Raw genomic sequence first — 15,259 nt, 5'->3', positions numbered from 1 at the left:
AAGGGCATATTATCAAGACAGGCAATAAAATTATCGCCGCTTTAGCGGCAGAAAACTGCCGCTAAAACAGCGATAATGGGCTTGATTATATGCTCTATGGAAATCCAATTGAAGCCCATGTTAGATGTCCTTCACATCTAACATGGGCTTCAATTGGAATACCATAGAGCATATTATCAAGCCCATTATCGCCGTTTTAGCGGCAGTTTTCTGCCGCTAAAGCGGCGATAATTTTAACGCCTGGCTTGATAATATGCCCCAAAGATGGATTTAACCCAGATCTGTGACTGGGGGTGAGTGACTGAAAAGTTTCAGCACTCCGTCCATCTCCTTGTGTTTGCTTCGACGTGAACATAATCAGCTTCACATTCTTTGTATGGGGCTTTGTGAATATTGAAAAGTAGTAAAGTTAGACTTTTGGTCTAAATTTACCTTCGTGAATACTGAAAAGTAGTAAAGTTAGACTTTTTGTTTAAGTTTACCTTTGTGAATCGGGTTCTATTTTAATGAGGACTTAAACACAATCACCTTCATGTACTATCTCTGTGGGGACTTAAACATCGCTATAATAACACTCTATCTTTGTGGGGACTTAAACTACACTGTAATAACACACTATCTTTGTGGGGACTTGAACATTACTATAATAACACACCATCTCTGTGGGGACTTGAACATCACTATAATAACACACCATCTCTGTGGGGACTTGAATGTCTCTATGATAACACACTATCTCTGTGGGGACTTGAACATCATTAGCTTCACACTCTATAATGGGATTTAAGCTTTGAATGTACACACTATTTCTATAGAGACTTAAACACAATGCTCTTTACCCACTATCTCTGTGGGGACTTGAACATCTATTTTGGCAAAAATGTTAGCAGCTAATCAAGCTCTGGGTTCCACTTGACCATATTCCTTAGTTCCATATGTTAATTTCTTTATGTGTTAGTTCCCTTATCTCCGAAGATTTTAAGCACTGATAAATAGGTTAAATACAGCTTTAAGGGTCTTTGTTTAAGCGTGATATGATATTTTCTGGCACATTAACATCATCTGTCCATAATGTATACCCCTAGTATATATGCAGCAATTCATATATGAATAGATTATAATGTTGTTTGTGTATATTGTTGATAAAATAAACATTTAGCCATGTGCCTTCAACTGTATTCATTCACAAATAGTGTTACGGACTAGGTCCCCACAAGGATGGTAGCACGTGTTCAAGTCCCCACAAGTATGGTGCTGTGCGCACGATTAAATAACAATATATTTGTAAATTTGAAGCATGTTCCTGTATCATGAATTTTTTCTTAACATTTTTCTGTTACTAGAGTATTTTAAAAACATTGGGAAAGGTTAGTCCCCACAAGGCAGGTATTCACACATAGTCCCCACAAGGATGGTAACACGTGTATGCGTGTGCAGATATTTAAGCGTGTGTTCATATCTGTGCTTGTGAATAAACCGTCCGTGTGAGCATGCTTTGTGCACACTCCAGATGCGATTTTGACCTCGGCCTATTGTTGGTAATTCTTGTATGCATTCATAGCATGACGGTATAGCAATGGCCCACACATAATAGAGGTATTTCCCTGCAAATGTTTGCAACTTTAGCATTATGATCTCTGCCACGGTACATTGCTGGCGTTGATATAATGATGGGAATTTCGAGCATATCATGACCGTCCATTACAGATTAGGCAAACATGTTGTTGGAAAGTGGAATAATAGTAGGGGCAAATGTATATCTGCCGCTGGCAATAAGGCCACTAACACAGAAGAGGGCTCAGAATAGGTCTTAAAAATTATTGCCATGACCTAAACCCTTGGTAGCTTGGCTGCGAGCAGGCAGGCTTAACTTCAAAGACAGGTGTGAAAGCATTTAAAAACACCAATTCAGTAAATAATTAAGACACAATGCACAATAAAAATCCAACAGCAATTTATAGAAATAGGACATATTTGTTATCTTTAAAATGACACCAAAACGATAAATATCCAATGTAGGGAACCCGAGATATGAATTTTTAAACATTTAGCATTATAAAGCACATAGAAACCTATAGCGCCTTATCAGGATATCTGATTGCAATAGATCGAGTCAAAGTCAAAGTTTCAAGCCAACCGTGATGGAGTCCTGCGTGGCTACCCCTCACGGTAGGTCGCAGTCAAAGTTTTTACCTTCTGACTTTCTAAACTTTTCTGGAGCTTTTCTTCCCTGGGTCTCTTGAAGCTCTCAGCCAGTCCAGTTTCAGAGAGGGTTCGCCAGATTGCCTTGCCACCAGCTTCCAGTCAAACTTATGGAAGTCCAACCTCCGGAGCTTTCCAGCGGGACAAACCAAGGATCCATGCTGACTAGAAGTTGAAAGTAGGCGGCTTGACTCTTGCGGTTGCTCCCAGTCACCTTTTCTTTGTTCGGACTTAGAAACCATTACAGAGCTTTTTCTTGTGGGGTCCCTCGATGCTCTTCACCAGGCCTGATTCGGTGAGGGTTTGGCGACCTCAGATTTTGCCTACTCTCAGTCAAACTCTGGAAGTCAGACCTGCAAATCTTTCCAGTGGGACAAACCTGGACGGCAGGCCGAGTCGCGGTTGAAGGCAGGCGGCTTGGCTGGCCAGGTTCAGTCGATCCCCTCATGGAGCTTGTTCCCAAAGGTGCTCCAAACTTCTGGAACTTCTTGTTGAAGTTCTCCAAAGGGTCCCAATGTGTCTCAAACTTACTCCAAGGATGTGGAAGCTCCAAAATGGTCCTTGAAAGTTGAAGACTTCGGTTCCCATAATCCACTTGGACAAAACCCTTACAAATCCACTGGTAGTGCTCCAGGTGGAGGATTCTTGGTGGTGATGTTCTAGGTGAGCACTGTTAACCTGTAACTTGCACGGAGTCCACTCTTTAGTACTTTACATCAAGTTAGTCCATAGGGCTGTAGTTCCAGATGGCGCAGAAGGCACAATCTTCAGAGTGCAGGCCTTAGTGATTGCACATCAAGCTTTTCAGCATAGCCCTTCTTGCTTTCTTAGGATTCAAGAAGCAGATCGGAGAGACTCTGCACATCTCAGATACTTATTCCAAGTTCTCTGGGTCAAGCAGGAGGGCACTCCTGTCCAATGGGGTGCCGGGTAATGCCCCAAGATATGACCACATCCTTCAGAGTGTGGCACTATTTTGTCCCAGAGTGCACCAAATCTTCCAAAATCATCATGGCTGATTTTCCAGCTGGGAGAGAAAAGCTGGCTAAACACACCCCAGGATGGCTATGCTTCATAGTCTCCCTCCCTGGTATCTGCTCATTCCTTCCTTAAGCCTAGCATCTAGCTGGGTTCAAAAGAGTATAGTTGTAAATGACACTGGTGTATTCCCCTTCCATTGAAGTCCATTGTTTACGACTCCTCCCCCTGCTCTGGCATTCCTGTGTAACAGAACACTGCCCTCCCAGCTGAGCTAGCTAACACCAGGGGCTTTATCTCCTCTTCAAAAGAGCCTGGCTAATCCACTTAACTCTGACCAATCAGGACAGACCACTGGAAGGCTGAATCTGGGCGTGTAGACAAGAACGTCTTATAACTTTCTGTCTGTACATTTTAGGAGAAATTCAACAATTCTATATTGTTGGATTTATTAGTATCATCCTGGGAGGTCTTTGAATGCTCTTTTTATCATTCTCCTATCAGGATCTTTTAGTTAATAACTTCTTGCCATGTTAACCTATATTGCAAGGCATTTGCAATGGGAAAAATAACTTGGGCCATTTTCCCAGCACAAGAGTTTATAAAAACATATTTTATAAGCACTCTGCCTATATCTACAGGACCCCCACTCCTGGAACACATATGGAAGATTTTAGAGGTTCTGAATATGAAGACATATTGCAGATCCTTCCTCCACAGTGCTCTTAACACCAAAATCGATTTTGTGCAGCACTTTATAACAATGTGGGGAGTGAAATGTGCAATTTCACTTAACCCAAGGCATATAAAACTAATTTTAGAAGGGTCCTCCTTATAAATATCTGACTCCCACCCCTGGGACATAGGGTATCTAATGTGCTCAAACATTGTAGGTTAGTCATTTCTTAGTGCCCCAAACACCAAAGTTGAGTTTGGGCACAATTTACTTTTTAAAAGCAGTCCTTCAAAACAGAGAAAATTTTAAACTGACCTCAGGCTTCAGCAGTGCACACATGCAAGTGCAGAAAGGACTGCTGGCCTCTAAACTGCCATGCCCTATTGTATACTAGGGACTTAGAAGTAGTACCTATCCCTTGCCATATTATGTACTAGGGCCTTATAGTGCAGGTCATGCCATTCACAGGGGTACCCCAACCCATGGTGTACCCCAGTGTATGTAAGTGTTTTCCTATATTCTAAGTGTCTCTTCCAGCATAGCTCTGGCCCTGGGCCTGGTTAGGCAGAGCCCAGGGTCGGTCAGAGTCAGTTACCACCAGTACCAGTCAGCAAACAGTTGTGGGGTGCCCAGGGCACAGGATGACTTTCCAACATTGCCCCTCCCCCAAATGAAAGGTGATGGGTTACTAACCTACACCCTGGTAGTCCTCATCAGCAAAGTGGAAAAACCTTGAAAGTCCATCCGCATTAGCATGCGCCAATCAGGTCTGTGTTCCATTGTAAAGTCCATTCTCTGTAGGGAAATGGACCACCTTAAAAGGCTTGGGATTCTTTCCTCCCATCTGCATGAGCTATCTGAGAGCCCTGTGGTCAGTCTGACCCTAAAAAAAAAATAATGTCTCAACTTTTTCAGGGACCCAACCACAGCAAACGCCTCTCTCTATGGCACTCCACCTCTGCTCTCTAGGAAGAAGTTGTCTGCTAATAAAGGCAACTGGCTGATCAAGGCCCTCTTCATTTAGCTGTGATAACACTGCCCCAATTCCTTGCTCTGAAGCATCTGTCTGAACCACAAATTATTTTATGTAGTCAGGGACCAGCAACATTGGTCCTGAATACATAGCAGCTTTCAGAGTGTCAAAAGCCTTCTGACACTCTGGGGTCCAATCCAACTTCTTGGGCCTCTTCTTAGAAGTGAGTTCTGTTAGGGGCCCCACAATGGTCCCATAACTTTTAATAAACCTTCTATAATACCCTGTCAGTCGAAGGAATGCCCTGACCTGAGTCTGGGTAATAGGAACTGTCCAATCCAAAATGGTTTGGATTTTAGCTTGGAGAGGCTGTACATGGCCCCCACTTACCAGGTGGCCTAGGTACAGAACAGAACTCTGCCCTATATGGCACTTACTTGCTTTAATAGTCAGGCTTGCCTGTTGCATTGCCTGAAGCACTTCCTTTAGGTGGCTTAAGTGATCCCCCCCAGGTAGAACTGTATAAAGCTATTTCGTCCAGATAAGCTGTACTGAACTGTTCCAACCCAGACAAGACCCTGTTCACCAATCTTTGGAAGGTGACAGGTGCATTCTTTAAGCCAAAGGGCAGACAAGACCCTGTTCACTAACCTTTGGAAGGTGGTAGGTGCATTCTTTAAGCCAAAGGGCATTACCATGAACTTATAATGGCCCTCTGGTGTGGGGAATGCTGACCTCTCCTTTTCTCCAACAGTGAGGACACTCTGCCAGTAACCTGAAGTCAAATCAAAAGTACTCAGGTACTTAGCAGCCCCTAACCTGTCAATGAGCTTGTCAGCTCTAGGTATAGGGTGAGCGTCACTCTTTGTGACTGCATTCAATCTTCTGTAGTCCACACAGAACCGTAACTCCTTGGGTCCCCCTGGGAAATAAGGTTTAGGCACAAGCACCACTAAACTGGCCCATGGACTTTCAGGCGGTTCAATTAACCCCCATTCCAGCATTTTAGCTACCTCAGCTTTAATGCTGGCTCTCACATGATCAGACAACCTGAACAGTTTATTTTTGACAGATAGGCTGTCACCAGTGTCAATGTGGGGCCAAAGAGAACAGGCCAGCAAACTGCTCCAGCACTTGATACAGTCTGTTTGCTGATGGTCTGTCAACTTCGGAGAGAGTACAACTCCCTCCACTGACCCATCTTGCACATTAGTGAAGAGGAGGTCAGGCACTGGCTCTCTTTCCGCCTCCACTCCCTCATCGGTGACCAGTAACATGGTCATATCTGCACTGTCATGGTGGGGTTTCAATCTATTCACATGCAAGACCCTATGAGGGTTCCTAGGGGTGCCAAGGTTAACCAAATAGGTAACCTCACTCTTCTTTTCTAAGATTGGATAGGGCCCACTCCACTTGTCATGGAGGGCCCTGGGAGCCACGGGCCCCAACACCCACACCAATTGTCCTGAAGTATACTACGGCATAGTAGACTTTTGATCATACCAGTGCCTCATGAGCTCCTGGCTGGCCTCCAGTTTCCTGCGTGCCTTGTACTTGTACTCTGCCATTCTAAATCTCAAGCCTAGCACATAGTCAAGAACATTGTCCTTTGCTTCTTTAAGCGGCTTCTCTAAAGTCTCTCCCAGCAGGCACAATGGCTCCCTCACAGGGTGTCCAAACAACAACGCAAAAGGACTGAAACCCACCCCTTTCTGTAGCACCTCCCTGTAGGCAAACAGTAGGCATGGGAGAAGAACATCCCCTCTCCTCCTGAGTTTCTCTGACAACCCATTTATCATGCCCTACAGTATTTTGTTGAATCTCTCAACTAGACCATTTGTTTGTGGATGATTGTGGTGAACTTGTATTTGACACCATACTCATTCCACATCGCAGTCAGATAGCCGGACACAAGGTTTTTCCTGTATCTGACACCACCTCTTTCGGAAAACCCACTGTGGTGAACACACCAAGCAGTTATCTAGCCACCACAGGAGCATCAATGGTTCTAAGAGGGACTTCTTAAGGGCATCTAGTGACATGGTCCACTACCACTAATATATACCTATTCCCTGATGCAGTAGGTGGGTCCAGGGGACCAACAATGTCCATCCCCACCCTTTCAAAAGGAACCTAAATCACTGACAGTGGTGTTAGCGGAGCCTTTATCATGCCCCCTGCCTTGCTACTGGCCTGACAGGTGACACAGGAGCTGCAAAACTCCTTTACCTTTCAGACATATGGGGCCAGTAGAAATGGTCCACCTACTGGTTCCATGTCTTTGTCTGTCCCAAATGTCCTGTCAAGGGGATATCATCACATAAAGTCAGGATGAACTCTCTGTACTTCTGGGGTTCCACCAACCTCCTGGTGGCTCCCTCCTTGAGGTTTCTGGCCTCAGTATAAAGCAGTCCATCTTCCCAGTAGATTGTGTGAAACCCACTTTCATTCCCCTCCTCTTGCTTAAAGGCAATCGGCCTCAAACTCCTTAGGAGTTCAGTCCCTTACTGAACTCCTCTCTGAAGGGTCCACCTGCTCCCGTCAGTTCTGCCAAATCTGACAGCTCTCGCAGGAATGGAGTCCCTACCTCAGAGGCCAGAACCTCCCCATCAGAGTTAGATTCTTCCTGCACATCTGGAGTTCCCTGGGCTGGTTCACCAGGCACAGTACCCTTGTCATTGGATGCTTGGCCCTTTGTTCCAGAGTCCAAGTGTCCAGCCCATCACTTCTGGCTAGTCTGTGACCTAGTCACAGCACATACCCACTCAGGGAGCTACAATATTTTCATATGGAGTCCTCTCTCCACCTCTGACCACTCAGAGGCTTCAGGATCATTGCCAAGTAAACACTGGACTGGGAGCACTTCAGACACAGCTACCTTCATAAGGGCTGTCACTCCTCCCCATTTCAAATCCACCACAGCCACAGAATGGAGTTTTGTAGTGCTGTCTGCCTAAGTCACCTGATGAAACTCACCGGGTAGTAACATTCCTGGAGGAACCAGCTCATCCAGGACCATAGTTACACTGGCCACTGTGTCTCTGATAGCCTCAACCTCAGTCTCTTTCACTTTAGGCCTCTGCCTGTACTTGTCCATGTTTGAAGGTAAGGCAGCAAGGGTTGCAATAATCCCCCCACCGAGGGGCACTAAGGTTGCTTTCACCACCTGACTAGCCCTCTCTGGGGCACCACTCTCCACCCCTACGCTTACACTGGCAATCCCTGTGGATGGCCCCTTAGGAGGGAGCTTCTTGGTGCAGACAGCATCTCCCTGTTTGTGCCCTGGCTGGTTACAGTTAAAGCACTTACCCACCTTTGAAGGATCGAAGAACCTACAATTCTTTCTCTGATACCCCCACCCTTTGAATTTGGATTGGCTCAGCCCCCACTCCTTGTTCAGTTTTTTGTGGGTCTTTAGAGGACTCATTCTGTTTTTGACCTTCTGCCCCTGGGCTTTCCCCTTGGAGGGGTATGTCCTCAGTTTTTTCTGGTCACCCTCCTGGTGTAGAATGGAAAACCGGGTTCTCACCATCTCATCAGCTGCTCCACCCAGCTTTCCGGGGTCTGTCAGCTTAGGGTCCATTAGATACTGGCGTAACTTCTCTTCTGCACAATGAGTCAAAATATATTCTTTCAAAAACAAACTATACAATCCCTCATGTGTCAACAGGGTTACCAACAATCCAGTCTTCCAGTGCCTTCACTGAAACGTCCACAAAGTCTACCCAAGACTTTGTACTCACTTTCTGGGTGCCTCTAAACTCCACCCTGTACTGCTCTGGAGTCAGACCAAATTTCTTGACTAAGCATGCCTTCATCTGCTGGTATGGTTATGCATCCTCCCACCTCAGGTTCAGGAGCCTAACCCTCCCAGCAATTGGAATCAACTCCAACAGGAGAGCACCCCAATACTTAGAGTAGACCCTACTCATTCTAAGCGTCCTCTCAAAGACCGCTTGCCACGTATCAATGTCATCCTCCTCAGTGTACATGGGTACTATACCCGTGGGAAGTTTTGTGATCAAATCCACCATCCATGGAAATCTCAAAATCTTCATCATTTTCACTGCCACCATATCACCATAATTGAGCCTAAAGCTGTCTTTCTGCAAGGGGCAGTGATGGTTGCTAAGTAAGGGACCTTTCTCCCCTCCCACCATCTGGAATCATATGGATAACTCTAGAGAAGATAGAAGTGGTACCATCCTTACCTAACTCTTGGGTGAGGTTGGGAGAACACCTTCCATCCCCCCTTGAATCTCCTTGGCTACCCCAGCCCTGGCCTTAGGGACTTAAGCTGCCCTGCCTTCCTAATCTTGTTTGAAGCAGGCAGCCCCCTAAGCCTACACTGTACCCTAAGATCAGCCATCCTGAACTTGGGCGGTTTAGCCAGTTTCAGCTCCATGGTTCCCTAGTTTTGGGTCACAACAACTAGGCACAGCATACTTTAAACAATTTGGAAAAATCAAAACAATGGATTAAAAATAGTTTAGTCCACATTCCAAAAATCAAACTCAAAAGTTTTGTTCTAAAGCAATTTAGAGGATTTTTACAATCTTATTTCAATTTACTGACAGGTGTACTTTTTAAACACAAGTCCTCATCCACACCACTGAGCACTAAATGTTGGAAAGTGGATTATTAGTAGGGGCAAATGTATATCTGCAGCTGGCAATAAGGCCACTAACACAGTATAGGGCTCAGAATAGGTCTTAGAAAAGTATTCTCATTCTCAACCCTTGGTAGTTTAGCTGCGAGCAGGTAGGCTTAACTTTAAAGAAAGGTATGTAAAGCATTTAGAAACCAATTCAGTAAATAATTAAGACACAATGCAGAAAAAAAATAACAGTAATTTATAAAAATAGGGAATATTTGTATCTTTAAAATGACACCAAAATGACAAAAATCCAATGTAGGTCAAAGTGTCAGGCCGACAGTGATAGAGCTCTGCTTGGCTACCCCTCGCAGTAGGTCTCGGTCAAAGTTTTACCTCCTGACATAAACTTTTCTGGAGCTTTTTTTTTCGGAGTCTCTCAAAGCTCTCAGCCAGTCGGTTTCAGTGAGGGTTCGCAGGATTGCCATGGGACAAGATCCCAGTCAAACTTATGGAAGTTCGACCTCCAGAGCATTCCAGCGGGACGAACCAAGGATCCATGTCGACTCGCGGTTGAAGGCAGGCAGCTTGACTCTCGCGTTTGCTTCCGGTCACCTTTTCTTCGTTTGGACTTAGACACGTTTGCGGAGCTTTTTCTGCGGGGACCCTCGATGTTCTTCACCAGGCCGGATTCAGTGAGGGTTCGCTGGCCTCAGATTTTGCCTACTCCCGGTCGAACTCTGGTAGTCGGACTTGCAGAGCTTTTTAGCGGGACGAACCTGGACGGCAGGCAGACTCATGGTTGAAGACAGGTGGCTTGGCTGGCCAGGTTGAGTTGGTCCCCTTATGGATCTTTTCCTTAAAGTTGCTCCAAATATCTCTAAACTGTGTGGACACCCCAAAAATGCAGTAAAGCAGTGCATTTTCCAAGTGTGCAATTACATGTAAAACAAGAAGTAGCAAAATACAGCAGTACTAGAAAAATGAGAACAAATAATGTATTAAACACCGGAGCAATGGGTATATTCCCTGTTCTTTTGTCCTTGTATGTTGTGGTCATTTGGGAGGGCAGTATGTTTCTGAATAATTGTCTGGTAGGAATGCCAAATATCATCTTCAAAAAATTAGAAAAATCATAAGGACAATAGAGTCATGTGGCATATGAACCTCCCGAGGTTTTACCTACAACCATGAATATCAGACCATAGTTAAAAAATTATCTTGTCTGGAACAGGGATCGATTGTTGTGCCTATAAAAAATAATGTAACTCTTCATCTATATTATGCCCCAGCATCACGCTACGCAAGAGGCAGATCCAGCCTGCATCATTGGGTCGAAGGGCCAATCCCCTGTCCCCTCCCCTTGCCCTTTGAGGGACATGGTCTAATGCATGGAACCATATGTCTGGTTTGCCTGCATGTTGTGCCGTCATAGGTGCAGTCATGGGATACCTGGCATCTTGTAGTTTGAGATCTCGCACATGTTCTTAAATCCTGACTTTAAGAGCCCTTACCATGCTCCCTACGTAGATATTATTGCAACTACAGCCAATGACATACTTTACAAATGATGATTTGCATGTGATAGTATGGCGGATGGTGTAAACCTTTTCGGTGCTGTATTGGAACTACTTAAGCTTGTTTTTGCCATAATGGCAGATATTGCAAGTGAAGAAACCAAGTGTCTGTTGTGTCAACCAGTTCCCAACTGTTTGTTCCTGTATGACATAACTTGGGCATAGCATGTCCCTTAGATTAGTGACCCGTCGATATGTTATGCTGGGCTTGTGTGAAATCATGCCCTTAAGACCTGGCACTTTGTGTAGCAAGGGCCAATGTTTTGCATGTGTTTTGTAAATGCCCTGACCATTTCTTTATATCCTCTTTTCCTGAAGTGATCTTTAGTCGCCTCCAGGTTGGTCGTATAAGTGTCAGTCTCACTGCAATTTCTGCGTACTCTCACCATCTCGCCATAAGGGATGTTATGGACAGTGGCTCTTGGGTGCGTGCTGCTAGCGTGTTATGTACTGTTACTGGTTGTTGGCTTACGGTATAATGTACTGTGGACACAACCCTCCTTGATGAAAAAAGTGGTGTCTAGGAGGTTGATCCTGTCCTGTCCATTTGTCATCGTCAGGGCAACATTATATGGGTTGTGGTTCAAGAAAGCAAAATAGGCCCTGAGTTGTTCGACAGAACCATTCCAGATGACCAGCACATCGTTGATGTACCTCCCCTAGAAAATGATGTTTTCCAACCAAAGGAGGCATGATGGCCCCAGGCATGTTCTGTTTCCCACCAGCCCATGAAGAGTCCCTCGTATGATGGGGCACATTTTTAACCCATTGCGGTACCTTGGAGCTGGTGGTGCCAGTGCCCGTTGTGTAAAAAATAGTTCTTTGATAAAAGAAGATCTGTCATTTCTAGGAGCATACCGTTATGTTCGTACCAGTCTGCTGTCCTGTTTTTCAGAAAATGGGTGAGGGCATGAAGTCCAAACTGTTTCTTGATGCACTTATAGAGGCTGGTGACATCAAATGTAACAAACGAAAGCCCCTCAGACCATGATACATCCTCGCACTTGGTTAAGATGTCTTTGCTATCCTGAATAAAAGAGGGGAGGTTCTTTACCAATGGCTGCAGAAATGTGTCCACATACTCTGAGAGGTGTTCGGTCGGGGAGTCTATAACAGCAATTATGGGCCTGCCTGGGGGAAAAGCTACCCGCCTCGTGGACCTTAGGAAGGATGTATATGCAGGGGTAGCTTGGATTCTGGACCGCTAGATTTTTAAATTCATCATCGATGAGTAGACCATTCTTCCTTCAGTCGCCCAATTTAATTTTGATATGCAGGGGGATTTTTCGCATGGGATTGATGGAGACACGTTCATAACAATTGCTGTCTCCCAATTGTCTCTCTATTTCTCCCATGTAATCTTCTTTTCTCATGAGAACGATGTTTCCACCCTTATCGGCTTCCCGTATGACTAGCAGGTCGTTGTCCTTTAGGTTGCGTAGGGCAAACTTTTCATTTTGGGTGAGATTGTGGGGGCCCATTTGCCTGTATCTGGGTCCATTCAGTTATTTGTGTAGGTCTTCAGCTACCTTGGTTTTGAAAAGGTCAATGTTGGGATGTGCCGCTTGTGGTGTAAATTTAGATTTAGGTTTCAGGCCACTATTTATGTCTTTTCTAGTTCTAATCCCTAGTTCCTCCATTAATCGGTGTGATGTCATTGTCAGATAAAGATATCAGTAACTGGATGTTCTCAACATCACCTACCATCTGGCTTGGGGATTAGTGTTCCATCATGCTAGGTACAGTACACTTGGGGTTGGTGTGAAAGAGTGTTCTAATTTTAATGAGCGGACAAATTTATACAAATCAACAGTAGCATCCACAATGTTGCCCCCTTGTGTTGGACAGAAGCCAAGGCCCTTTTGTAACACAGAGCATTCATCTTTATGAAGTACATAGTCTGACAAGTTAACAATCACTAGATCATCCAGTGCCTTTGTGGGAGACTCCCCAATCCCACCTGGACACATCCCGGTAATGATATGAGGGTTTATTTTGTTTTGGATGACTGAAGTTTCACCGTTAGCCGTGGCACCACCCTTTTTCATTGACCACCTCCTGCCTCCCCTCCTTGTTTTGAATCTTTTCTGTTTGCTGTTTAGTCTCAGCCTTTCCATCTTTAATAAAAAAGAATTCTGGACCTGGAGTTGTGTATCACTGTTATTGTTATTGGTACCAACTGCAGGGATACTTTCTGTCGATGTGAATGAGCTGCCACTGATTGATCCTGAATCTGAAGTCTCATCCCTCACCCTTTTATCTGTCTCTGTGTTTTTGATGTTGTTATATTTCTTTGCGAAAGTATACACCCTACCCTCCTGATAGTCATTCTCATCTCTTTTCAGCTTTCTAGCCTTCTTGTCTCGTTGATAGACCTGATAATCTTGTATGAACTTCTCTAGGGTGTCATAGTTCCTCTTAATCACGTCCTTTAAGGGACTTTCCTCTATTTCCTTTTCTAGTTTGACTATCTCAATCATTAGAAGTGCCGCCTTCCTTTCAGCCTGTCTGCTCAAGATTTCCATCATGGTTACAGGTGAATTCAGGAGGTTCCCCTACCACTCTTTTAACAATTCTTCGTCCAGGTCCTCAAATGTAGGGAATATTAAAATCCTTAAACCCCTCGGTATCTCATTACTATAGACGATTAGACTGATTTGTGAAGGTATGTTGTCCTAGTAAACTCACAATTTCTTGGGCGACACCTTGTTATGGTTGGATACATTTTTCCTTCTATCAAATGATGTTCTCTATACACGTGCTTTGGTGTTTTCACTTACTCTATCTTTTTTATTTATCTAATTACAATCGGCTCACAAGCCTGTTCTATTTTGCTGTGTCCTCAACTCGCTCATTCTCTATCTTTCTTATTTATCTACTTACAATCAGCTCACAAGCCTGTTCTATTTTGCTGTGTCCACAACTCGCTCCTTCTCCCTTTAATGATATCATACTGTGAACACTGGTGCAGTTCATTTTATATATGTTTTGTCATCAATCTTCTGTCTCTTTCTTCAATGGTGAGTTGTTAATGTGACCCTGTCATGTTGGCTCTTTAAATGTAATGTTTTCCACTTAGGAAGCCTTTTATGGGAACATTTATGTTGCCCTTTTTAAGCATTAATATATGTATGTTGTCATGTGTCAATGTCCATCTGAAGGTATTTATGATGTAATATACACTATATGTTTTATATATTTCACAGCCCTGATGAAGTCCACACCAGTTCAACGAAACGCGTCTGCTGTTTGGCTGTTTTCTTTCATTGAACTTGAAGAATAAAGCAACTGTTTATACAATATTAACAGTGGATGGAAATAATCTTTCTTGTTGTCGGTGGTGCATTCCACATTTGTGTGAATTTGGACATTAGTCTTGGAGACTGCGCCTTGAGTACAGCAGGAGCGGTGGATATGCACACTGTTTGAGCGAAAAGGCTCACAATTTGGGACTCTTTTTTGGGGGCGATTGTTGTGTGGGGAGGTGCATCACAAGTACACAGTTGTATACTTGTCCGGGCTTGCTTTTTCAAGTTTGGAAGTGTAACGCCCCAAGATATGACCACATCCTTCAGAGTGTGGCAGTATTTTGTCCCAGAGTGCATCAAATCTTCCAAATTCATCATGGCTGATTTTCCAGCAGGGAGAGAGAAGCTGACTAAACACACCCCTAGGATGGCTAGTCTCCATAGTCTCTTCCCTGGTGCCTGCTCATTCCTTCCTAAGGCCAGCATCTGTCTGGGTTCAAAAGAGTAGACTTGTAAATGACACTGGTGTATTCCCTTTCCATTGAAGTCCATTGTTTATGACTCCTCCCCCTGCTCTGGCATCCCTGTGTAACAGACCACTTCCCTCCCAGCAGTCCTGGTTACCCACAGAGCTCTTTATCACCTCTTCAAAGGAGCCTGGCTAATCCACTTAACTCTGACCAAACAGGTCAGACCACTTGAAGGCTTATTCTGGGCTTATAGACAAGAAAGTCTTATAACTTGTTGTCTGTACATTTTAGGAGATATTCAGCAATATCACATTGCTGGATTTATTAATACCATTTTGGGAAGTCTTTGAATGCTATTCTTATCATTCTCTTATCAGGATGCATTAGTTAATAACTTCTTGCCATGCCAACCTATGTGGCAGGGGAATTGCAATGGGAGAAAATTCTTGGGCCTTTTTTCCAGCATCAGGGATTATAAAAACATATGTTATCTGCCTATGTCTACAGGACCCCCACCCCTGGAACACCTAGGAGAGACTTT

At 44.3% G+C, this 15,259-nt stretch overlaps 1 protein-coding gene across 7 annotated transcripts in view; it reads right to left on the bottom strand.

Annotated features, from left to right (window-relative positions):
* The window catches only part of MLIP (muscular LMNA interacting protein), a 1,822,558-nt gene that overhangs the window by 886,224 nt on the left and 921,075 nt on the right, over positions 1-15,259 (bottom strand). The window lies entirely within an intron of this gene.

Source organism: Triturus cristatus, chromosome 6 (genome assembly GCF_964204655.1).
Source record: "Triturus cristatus chromosome 6, aTriCri1.1, whole genome shotgun sequence".
In the NCBI taxonomy this organism is placed as follows: Eukaryota; Metazoa; Chordata; class Amphibia; order Caudata; family Salamandridae; genus Triturus; species Triturus cristatus.
Note: the sequence above shows the minus strand (reverse complement) of the source record. Positions and strands in the feature narration are given on the sequence as shown.